This window comes from Rosa chinensis, chromosome 5, assembly GCF_002994745.2.
Source record: "Rosa chinensis cultivar Old Blush chromosome 5, RchiOBHm-V2, whole genome shotgun sequence".
Taxonomy (NCBI): Eukaryota; Viridiplantae; Streptophyta; class Magnoliopsida; order Rosales; family Rosaceae; genus Rosa; species Rosa chinensis.
In genome coordinates, this window is record NC_037092.1 from 23,430,535 (window position 1) to 23,442,332 (window position 11,798).

Consider the following 11,798-nt stretch of genomic DNA (forward strand, 5'->3'; position numbering starts at 1 on the left):
CTCATCATGGGCACTTTGCTCTTATGCAATTACAGAATCATGAATTGTGGATCGGACATCAACGTTTTGCCCAACAACGTTTTCAAAAGCGATGTCATTATGATTCAGATGTGCCTTTGATCCCATTTTTCTAGGAACTGAATCTTTTGAACCTACATGTCTGCCACGCTTCAGGCATGCAACAGATGGCTCATTGGCCGCCACACTATTTTGTCCAATTGGGACATCAATCCTCGTAGGTGCATTAGCTGCTGGGATATGTGATCTTGTCACTTTTGCTATATCAGTAAATGTATCAGGCATTGTATTAGCAACATCTTGAAGATGGAAGATCTTTCGCACTTCATTTTCACTTTGTACGGTGCGAAGATCAAAGTGAGACATAGTGGGTACATCCCATGATAATTCACGACGTTCTTCAGGAACAGTTGTTTCTCCCCCTAACGGCGGGAATAATGTCTCATCAAAGTGACAATATGCAAATCGTACAGTAAAGATATCACCTGTCAGAGGTTCCAGATATCTAATGATAGATGGTGAATCTAAACCAACATAGATTCCCAATCTTTGGTTGTGCTGTTTAGTACATTGTGGCGGTGCAATAGGCACATAAACAGCACAACCAAAGATTCTTAGATGGGAGATATTAGGCTGATTCCCAAAAACAAGTTGTAATGGGGAATATTGGTGGTTGGCTATGGGCCTCAACCGAATTAATCATTCCGCATGCAAAATGGCATGTCCCCGTGCAGAAGTTGGCAATTTTGTTCTCATTAGTAAAGTGCTCGCGATTATCTGCATGCGCTTAATAAGAGCTTCTGCCTAGCCATTTTGTGTATGAGCATGAGGGACTGGATGCTCAACCTCAATTCCTAAAGACATGCAATAATCGTCAAATGCTTGGGATGTAAATTCACCAACATTATTTAATCGAATTGATTTGATAGAATAATCTGAGAATTGTGCTCGTAATTTAATTATCTGAGCAAGAAGCATGGCAAATGCCATATTACGTATTGACAAGAGACAAACATGCGACCATCTTGTAGAGGCATCAATCAAGACCATAAAATACCGAAATGGTCCGCAAGATGGTTGTATAGGCCCACAAATGTCCGCTTGAATTCTTTGTAAAAATGATGGGGAATTAATATCAATCTTTGCAAAAGATGGCTTAATGATTAACTTTCCTTGTAATCATGCTTTACAAGGATTATTGCTTGGCAAAATAATATTCTTATTCGACAATGGGTGTCCATTGGAATTTGAGATGATCCTACGCATCATGGTGGATCCGGGGTGACTCAAAGGTCATGCCAAAGCATAAATGTATGTTGAGCAGTGAACTTCTGGTTCACGACATGGTATGCCTCAATTGACTTAATGGTTGTATAATACAAACCAGACGAGAGGGCAACCAATCTTTCCAATATACGCCTTTGGCTATAAGTATTGGAAGTAATGCAAAGATATTCTATATTGTTCTCATTTGTGGTTTCTATGTGGTACCCATTCAAGCGTATATCTTTAAAACTCAACATATTCCTTCTAGATCTGGAGGAGTATAATGCCTCTTGAATGAATAATTGAGTACCACTTGGCAATCGAATATAGGGTCTTTCAGAGCCTTCAATTAGGTCTGCAGGACTTGAAATGGCTGTCACTTTTGCTCTTGTCAAACTTAAATTGGAGAAATATTTTCAATCTCGAAGGATCGTGTGCGTGGTCGCACTGTCTGCAAGACATATTTTCTCCATCTTTCTTGAGTTGAGAGCATCCATTTTTCATATTCATGCTTGTATATGAATAAGCCATGTATGTACTCGAAGCTTCAGGTTCGAGACTTTATTATTAGAACTTCGATCTGAATCTGAATTTTGGTGGTTTGAACTTCGGGTCAAACACTTAGTACTCGAAACTTTGGATTCGAGACAAACCAACTAGGAAGTTCGTGTTCTAACTTTTGGTGGTTTGAACGCTTAGCACTCGAAACTTTAGGTTCGAGATAGACCAATTAGGAACTTTGTGTTCTAAATTTTTGGTGGTTTGAACTTGGAGTTCAAACGCATAGTACTCAAATCTTTGGGTTCGAGATAGACTAATTAGGAACTTCCGGTTCCTTTAAATGAATAAGGATATAAATGTAGCATAAACTAACACAAGGATGGTAATAAGTCAAGATGATAATGAGTGTGTACTTACCTCATTGATATGTGTGTCTAGCAAGATGCCTAGAACAACTTGAATATTGATGCCCACTCGCACAATGAATGTTGTAGATGCGATTGCATTATTCAAATTGTGCATATCCTCGTGGGCAAGCATAAGAAACAATGGAGAATACCATATCAACAAAGAACAAGCAAGTTAAACTCTAGATTAGAGTATTACTCAGAACGAAGTTGCACCATATGACTCTTGAAACTCCGGGACCTTATACGAGAGACTATCGTGTTGATAATGTATTATAAAATGAGATAACTTACTTGTTAGAAAGTGAAGAGTATGAAGAGAGAATAATGGATGGGGGGAAAGAGGTGTGTTTATTTCATTTTTCACTAGCCCCTTTATATAGGGTTGGAAAACTTGATGACCACTCATGTTGTAACTTGGTGGTCACTCTCAAGTTACTTGATGGTCACTCTTAAGTTACTTGGTGATCACTCTCTTACTTGGTGATCACTCACAAACTTTCTTGATATTACATCATGAAGGTAATAGCTAGTGAATATTATAGAGTGACCCCTAAATAATTATGTGAACAGCCACACAATAATAGTATTTACAACATTATCATAAAACTTCTTTTTCGGTTTATGGGGTTGGTGGATCAATATGTATTAGTCATTATGTGCATAGAGGAAAATTGACTAGTCAGTCAATCTGATACGAGCGCTCCACAGTTTCATGGTTTCCTTGACCTTTCAAATACCAAGTCAACCATATTTTTGAGGTTTCACATGCACCTTCACATTTTTAATTGATTTTTAGATGGATATCTACATTTATATGACCCAAGAGCATACAAGTAAATATGCGAGACCGCCTACCGTCCATATATATGCTCTACGTCACTTAATATGAGCTGTATATGTATTTAAATTAAGTCGCTCCACAAATGCATGAGGGTGTGAGAATATGATTATTATCCTAAATTAAAAAAAAAAAAAATATATATATATATATATATATATATATATTAAAAAGACTGTGCATTGGTTAAACACAATTTTTCCACTTCAGTTTTTATCGTATTTACATTGTCATTTGATTGACTTGTCTTATGTACCGAAATGTATGCGAGGGTGAGAGATGGGCTACCATTTGGGACTGTTCTAACATCATAAAAGCCCTGCAAATGACTTTATCTTGATGATGAAGACTCGTTCTAACAAGTTTGTCGAAGACGCCATTCTTATAGCACTTCACATTATTTGTCTAACAAAGGGGGAAAACTTGTACAAAAACATTCAAATAGGAACCGTGACATATTGTAATGCCGTCCTCTCTGAACAAAGTTAATCCAAAGGATTATCCAATGCAGATATCATAGTTATCTCTGACCAACAGAAAAGATAGATGTTCATTAATTCAAGAAGCAATGCTAGAGATGGCAAATGTACATAAGGTATCCAAACACCATCAATTCTTTATTTCCTCCTCACTACAAGAAGGAAGAGAGGGAGGAGGGAAAGAATTAAATTGATGAGTTGTCAATAGTTTAATACCCATGGTATCAAATTGCCTTCCCCAAGCGAGGCATCATGAACAATTGATTTCACAGTTTCCAGTTACTATAAGGTAGATGTCACTACAAGAAGGAAGAAAGGGAGAAGGGAAAGAATTAAATTGATGAGTTGTCAATAGTTCAATACCCATGGTATCAAATTGCCTTCCCCAGGCGAGGCGCTATGAACAATTGATTTCACAATTTCCAATTACTAGAAGGTGGATGATAAAGTAATATGGAGGTTCACATCCGAAATCAATTGGCAATGGATGGATTGGCCAAATCCTTATAAATACATAGGCGATGTCTCATTTTTTCCATGTGAGATGTATATATTCTCAACACCCCCCCGCACGTGTGGAAAATTTTCAAGCCATGCGCGTAAACAACTTTGGGTGATATGGAGCCCGTGTAGCCATGAGGCATGCACACATGAGATAACCTGCTCTGATACCATGATAAAGTAATCTGAGGTTCACATCCAAAACCAATTGGCAATCGATGTGTGCTTCTCTGTGATTATACTATGCAAATTACTCTCATTGAAGGTGTGACCATATATACTTAGCAGGCTTTATTCTTGGATATGGAATATGTTGTGTGATATATGTTTGGTTTGTGCTAATTTTTCTCATTCTACCACATCTCTTAATGTGATTCCCTTCCTACAGAAGCATGTTCTTAGGGGGAGTTATTGTCCCTTTGCGTTTATTGCAGTAGTTTATTCTTGCAATAACTCCTCTCCTTCTAGGAGAAGCTATGTCTCTTGGTTGAAAGGGTGTCTGTTGAGTTGGCTAACCCTAGTGTTGTGCTCTATATAAAGACTCTGTTTCTCTAGGGTTTGTCTTTAGTGTGCAGTTTCAAAGTGTTGCCTATTCATCTTTCCGCTTCTTCTCAACTATAGTGCGCACCACGATCACCACTCGTGTTGGTGAATGCTGGCAGCAACGTTCTCTCTCTCTGGAGGAGGCTCGTAGTGTTGCTGCCAGAGCTAGCCTGACTCACCTTGGCGATCCTCCTCCCTCTCGCCACAGCAGCTGGAGTCCTCCGCCGCTTCCTCGTCGGTCGCCCAGATTGCATGCCAGGGTGTCGTCCTTCTCCCAACCTGCTGATGTCGCTCAGCCACGGGCCACCCTGGACGGCCTTGCTGCGTCCATTGAAGACATGTGCTCCACGCTCCGCAACGGCATTCAGGTGACTGACTGAAGGGTCACCTGCCTTGTCAATTATGTGGCTGACATGTACTTCTCATTGGTTTGGTGTCACACTGCGCTCAACAATCTCACCATGGAAGTTCAAAACATGCAAATCCACCCCCAGGGTTTCAAAGGAGGGAGGCTGTGACAAGCAAGGAGGCTATGACAAACAGGGATCCTGCTGGAGGTGATCCAGGACCCATCAACCGTGGCTCCTCAACAGGAGGCTGAGACGGATGACAGAGATGACTCGATCGCCATTGAGGAGTTTCAGGACTGGGTGACCAAGCTTATGGAGGAGTTTGAGCCTTCCCATTCAAAGGGGGAGAAGTAAAATTTATTTTTGATGATTATTTGTTTTTTCTTCTTCTTTTATTTTTCTTGGACAATTTTTTTATTTGGTTTTTATTGTTGTAAGTGCATAAGCACAGACTATTTTGGATGCTTGGTTATTATGTAGGATATTTGTTTTGCTTATTATTTTAGTTGGTACTTTTGGATCTTGGAAAAGGATGGAAACTGATTCTAAAAGATCCAAGTAAGTCTTTTGTTCTCATCTCTGTGACTGTTGATCCTTGTGTGAAAATAACCTGTTGGGATTCACAGATCAATGAGAGAGAACCTACTGACATAGTTATGATCATCATTGCTTGATTACTTGTATCTAGATGATTGTATTCTACTGTAGGCTGATATTTCCTTATATTGAATGGGAATGCCCAAAGGGGGAGATTGTAAGTATTTTGGGCTGTTTCCATTCAACACAAAGACTCCTAAGGACTAGGAGACTTGAACGTTGAAGATTGAGGAAAGCATCTTCCTCCTATTTTCTCGGTGACCCTAGGAGATTGAAGGATCGAGCAATAAAGCGAAGAAATAAGCTCTCTGATCTCAAGTTAAGGTAGTTTGCATTTCATATCAATTTGTGTGTGATTGATGCATATATTGTGGATCTAAATTGTTATACAATCCTATCGATTAGGTTTGGAAAATCTTTTAAAATCTTATATGCACTTAAAGTTGCTTAGAAGTCATATCAAATAAAAAGATTTTGTTTGCTTGTTGTTAGTTATAGGATAGATTGAGTGTTTCGATTTGTTTGAAAAACCCTTCCTAGTTTATCTCAATTATGATCAATGTGATTGGATTGAGGGGAAGTCTTTGTTTTCTATAAAAGGGTTTGAAAACTGCATTACGAGTTAGAGTTTTTGATTGAGAATTTTCATTGTGCTGCATAGTCTGCATAAACTGTTTTTTCAGAATTCTTTCTTAATATTATTTGATTTCTGTGTGTGTGTTTCACTGCATTCTTCACTTGCATAGTAATTGAGATCAGTGTGACCTTGAATCAGTAAGAGAAAGGAAGGGCTATCCAGTTACTGTCATCACCATAGATCGATTCATACTTGTGTAGAATAGGTCTTTGAAATTGTAAACAAGTTAGCTTTGAAGCTAGTCAATGTGGTTGTGTTGAATACCACTGCTTGTGAACTGTAATCATCTTGATTCATATTGGATTTTATTCTCATATTGGCTACGTTATAAGCCTTGTAGTGAAGTTTCCTTAGTGGTAAGGTTTACACTGCGTCAGCAATCTCTTGTGTTCAATTGTATGTGTGTGTTTATCATTTTAGGATTGCAGTGGTTGCTTAAATCTTCATTATTGTTCCATCTGGTAATTACAAAAGGGAAAATGTTGAGCACTAAGCTCTGTCGGTTTAAAAGAGAAATGGAGGAGGAGTAGGAATTAACAGCTAGCTTTCTGTTTGAAATAGTTTAGAAAGAGGAAACTAATAAGAGAGTGTGGCTCTGGGATGGGAGGGAGAAGGAAAGAGGGAGGAGACTTGACCTCGATCCAATGAGACAAACGAAAGAAAAGTTCGCATGCTACAAATACTACAATACTAACTACCTTATTTGCCCTTTAAACAAGAACAAATTAAACGAAAAATTACGAATATTATTCTCACAACTTGCTTGTATTCTATTAAAATTCCTTTTTTATAAATTGTAAACAGAAAATTTGTAGAAAATAAATTTATAGTCAAATAGTTGGAAGTTTACCACTCTTAGAAGTTTTGATTGTTTCCTTGGGGTTAGAATGTTAGATGCATGCTGATAAGTGATAACCTTAGTACGCAGGCGAAGGTGTACGTGTTGTTTGGTACCTAGCTGGCTCTTTATCAAATAAATCAAGTAGCAAACTAGCAATGAGCCGGAAATAGAATTTTAGAATTTTTTTAATTTTTTTTTTTTTGGGTGAAGGGGGAGATTCAAATTAAATTTATTTGTTTAACGGCAAACTTTTTTTTTTTTTTTTTTTAGAGCAAAGTCAGCAAACATATAAGTATAGAAAACTTCAAATACAATAAGGAAATAAACATTAACAAGGAATATAGAAAATTAGGTACACCAAATTAAAGAAAAAAAGGAAATAATCAAGCATTTCTATACATTTTTTTTTGTCTGAAACATTCTATAAATAACATTAACACAAAAGGGAAGAAAGATGATCATTAAAGTTTGACAGTCTTTTTTTTTTTCCTCCTAAAAAGACTTTGTCAAACTTTAATGAGCCTATAAATGCACATTGCTCTCATAAGGGCTGTGAATGTCGCTCTAGCTACATATTATTCAGTTCAAAAGTTTTTTTTTTTTTTTCAAATATCCCACTTCTAATGGTAATGGAGGTAGTAATAATAATAATAATAATAAAAAAGCTTCCCTTTCAAAAAAGAAAAGAAAAATAAAAGGCCTATTAAAATATTGAAGCACAAAAATAACCATCATATATAACCCCACGTCCCCAGAGCTGTTTTGATTTTGTGTCGTCGCCTAGGGTTCAAGTCATCACAACTGGCTTCGATGAACTTCTCTGTGAATGAAGGATCAGTCAACATATTATAGTTCGGACGTACATATCTTTGGGGTTTCTTGTTAGTCAACATTAACTTCACGCGGGAACTAATTAATTGCTGGTACGCCATATTCCATCATTCCATCATTCCATGCCATGCCAAAGAATCATATTAGTCTTTAAAGAAAATTTTTGAAATTTCCACAAAGGATTAAATGTATTTGACTCATTGATTAAAGTTGTTTTTTTTTTATTCTTGATTAAAGTTGTTGGAGAACAAAATATTACTAATGAGAGTTATAATGAGAACCACTGTATTGAAGACTAGTTGAGAACTTTTTTGTGAGATCCACTATTTAATTATATTTCGGCAAATTAACCGTTACATGTTTAGATATTCATGAGTATAACATTTTTGCAAATTTTCAACCAAATTGGAAATCGTTATGGCGTTTATAATTGTGATTTATCAGTTATGAACATGAAATGTTCAAATTTGGCAGATTTGGTTTGTCTATTTATTTGATATAATTCGATACCTTAAAAGATTTCCAATTTTGTCGAAAATTTGTAGAAGTGATCTGCTCATGTCTATCTAAACATCTAACGGTTGAGTTATAGAAATGTAATCGAAAAATGGATCTCACAAAGATTAATCGGAAAGTCCTCAACTAATCTTTATTATAGTGGTCCTCATTAGAGTCTCTCTCTAACTTTAGATTTCTTTTATGACATTTTAGTAACCTTGTTATTTACTAGACCATAGGGCTGGGCACGGTCCCAGACCGGCACCGATTTTACAGGGACCGGGACCAGGACAGGCAATGTCAATTCGGGCCGGTCTTGCAATTGAGGAAAACTGGGACTGGGCTAAACCCGGATCGGTACTAGTTTTGAAGAGATCGGGACCAAGACCGACAGTCAAGAACTGGACCGATCTTGCAACTGTAGAAAACAGGGACCGGGATAAACTCGGACAGGGAAAAAACAGGCATGTGTTTTCGGGTTTCCGGTTCCAGTCAATCTTTGCAGCACTGCTGCTTGGCTGCTTCACCTGCTTGTGTTTGGAGACTATAAAGAGTATAAATATAATGCAATTTGCAAGGTTGCAATGCTTGGAAAAAAAAAAACAAAAAACAAAAACCATTCTGCAATCTGCTGTAAAAGTGTAAAACAAACCATTCTGCTGCAAATAAAACAAACCATTCTGCTGCAACTAACAATCAACATTTCAACAAGAGTTACAAGACTACAAGTCTACATCAATCATGAGCTGCTGTGCAACAAGCCAAGCAAGGCTGCCAAGGCAGGAAGTTTGAAATTGAAATAATGAAAGGCTGCTAGGAATTTAATTCAACATCGTCTGATCAACATATGTCAACACCAAGTTCACCAACATAGCAGCACATATTGTCTTAACAGTTAACTACATAACAAATTAATAACAGCATAACAAATTAAAAACCAAACCAAAGTTAAGGGCCAAAGTCCAAACATCCGAAAACATATATTGTTCATGAGTTCATCTCAGAATTCAGAAACTTCCATGCTGCCATGCTCAATGTTATGCACTTATGCAGCTGCTCCTCCAGTCCTCCCTCTTCAATTTTTTTCCCTAAGCATTTCAGTTTAAAAAGACACAGTATTACACATTTACACATTATATAGTTATACACTTATACTTTGCACCAATGCAACATTGTAGAAACAATAACCAAAAAAGGCAGCAAGGCAATAAATTGATATACCTTTAGCTTTTCTTGGTGGCAACAGCCCTTGTTTTGCTGCTTTTGAAGATTTTGAGGTCCCAACAGCGGCACTTGTTGAAAGAGTTGCAGCTGCAGCTCTTTTGGAGACTTTTGCAGACTTTGAGCTTGAGGTCAACACTAAAAAAAAATCAAGAATGTTTCCTAAATGCCTGGCATATTCATGTGCACCAAAACTATGTCATGTTTTTCATCATCAAGGTCAACATTCTCATAACAAATAAAAAATAGTAGAGAACCTTACCTACTCTGACCAAGTTATGACCAGAAACTTTAATCGAAAGAAATGCGCTACAGCCTTGGCAAGTATTTAATGATAAAATTCTGTGGAAATTAAACACATAGTTAGATTGGCTTTAATGAAAAACTTAGGCATAAGAATGTTAATACCCAAAAATAGAAGAAATATTGAAGATATCAAACATATACTCAAAATCTAAGGTCAAGTCCAGTTAGAATACAAAAATAGATCATTTAGAGTACCCACTGATTATTCATATATATTATTGAGTGTATGCTTGCCCACTGACAATTTAGAAAACTATCTAATCAGCACCCTAAATAGATCCAAGTTAATAAATAAATAAAAAAAAACCAACAAAAACAAATGACAAAAATTCCAATGTAAGAAAAAGATATTTATGTTTCACAAAACGCACGTAGACCATCAATTAAATAACACACACAGACAACAAAACAAAGTTTCTAGACGACCAAAATTTCTCGTTTGTCTATATTAATTTTCTCTTGCTTTAAAGGTTGAACAAAACGTTAATACTAAAAAACAAAACCAATTCAGAAACAGAAAACAGACACCTAACCAAAAACATAATATACTTCTCATCTACCTACTAATGCACTACATCTCAAGATGATTATAGTTCTTTGGTTTACAATGAAAAAAGGACATTTTACTTATATTAAAATGATGAAGCACAATCAATACCTTTCTTCTTTGATGTCAATCACTGTGGTACAGAATAATGCGCTGCCTCCTTGCCGCGCTCTCAAAACATAGAAACCCTAGCGTCGAGCTTGCGACGCCCTCCTCCAACAACCTCATGGCCTCCATTGAGGATTTCACAGCCACCTTTGCTGCCTCTCTGGCTCTGGCCGGAGGTGACGTTATCGATATCTCCCACATGGCTGGAGGATCCACGACTTGGGGATCTCAAGCTTTCTTGTTAGCGCGTCCTTTGACGAGGAAACCATGCAACAGTGCAGATCTGCAACGCAAATTTCAAAGAATCTGGGTACTGGATGGATCATTCAAGGTCCAAGATCGGCCTTCCAACAGGTATATATTCTCCTTTGATTAGAGAAAGGATCAAAACAAGGTGCTGGGAGGCGGGCCGTGGTATTTCAACAAGGCGCCTATGATCATGCAAACCTATGATGGTCTTGCTGCGCCTCAGTCGATCCAGTTGGAAACCCTATACTTTTGGGTAAAAATCACCAACATCCCACCAGCCCTGGAAGAGAAGAGGACCATCATGAACATGGCCTCTATGGCAGGCACATACCAGGAAATCGATCAAAAGCTATTCGATCACACTGGAAAGATTAGGGTACGGGAAGCACACGACATCTCTAAACCCTTCCTCAACAAGATGACTCTAAAACTTGCTCCTGGTGTTGTAGCAGAGATCGAATTCTTCTTCGAAAATCTGATTGGTAAGTGCAGGAAGTGTAACCTAATTTACCATACCCCAGGTGTCTGTCAGGTCGGCTCACCATGCAAGCAGTCTGAGGAAGAGGAGCAGGTGCGTCTCCCCTTACCAGAGTCATTTATGGGGTTTGCTGAGAACAGGTTTGTCAATGGTGCGTTCAAGTTCCAAGGTGTACAAACACCGATCTTACCTTCTGTAGTTCGAAACCTATTTGGTTCTGGTGAAGGCAATAAGCCTAGGAAGCCGATAGTTATACGAAACAACAATATGGAGAAGCATGCTGCCACTATTAGTACTGAGGGTACTAGTACGGATGCCCTAGCATTGGTACCATTTGAGGCACCATTGGCAGATTTGAAGAGAAACCAACCAGCCTCTCCTTCTCCTCCCAAAGAAGCCCAAGCTTTTGTTTGGCGAAGCATCAGAGAGTATCTCAGGAATTTCAAAGAAGCTGAAAGTCCCGGAGTTCCATACCAAATTCTCGGCTAAATCTCTGGGCTTAATTGAAGTTCCAAGCGGAATTTTGGCTCCTAAAGAAGGTACCATCTAGAAGGAGGAGTCGCAGCTGATCAAAAAGAA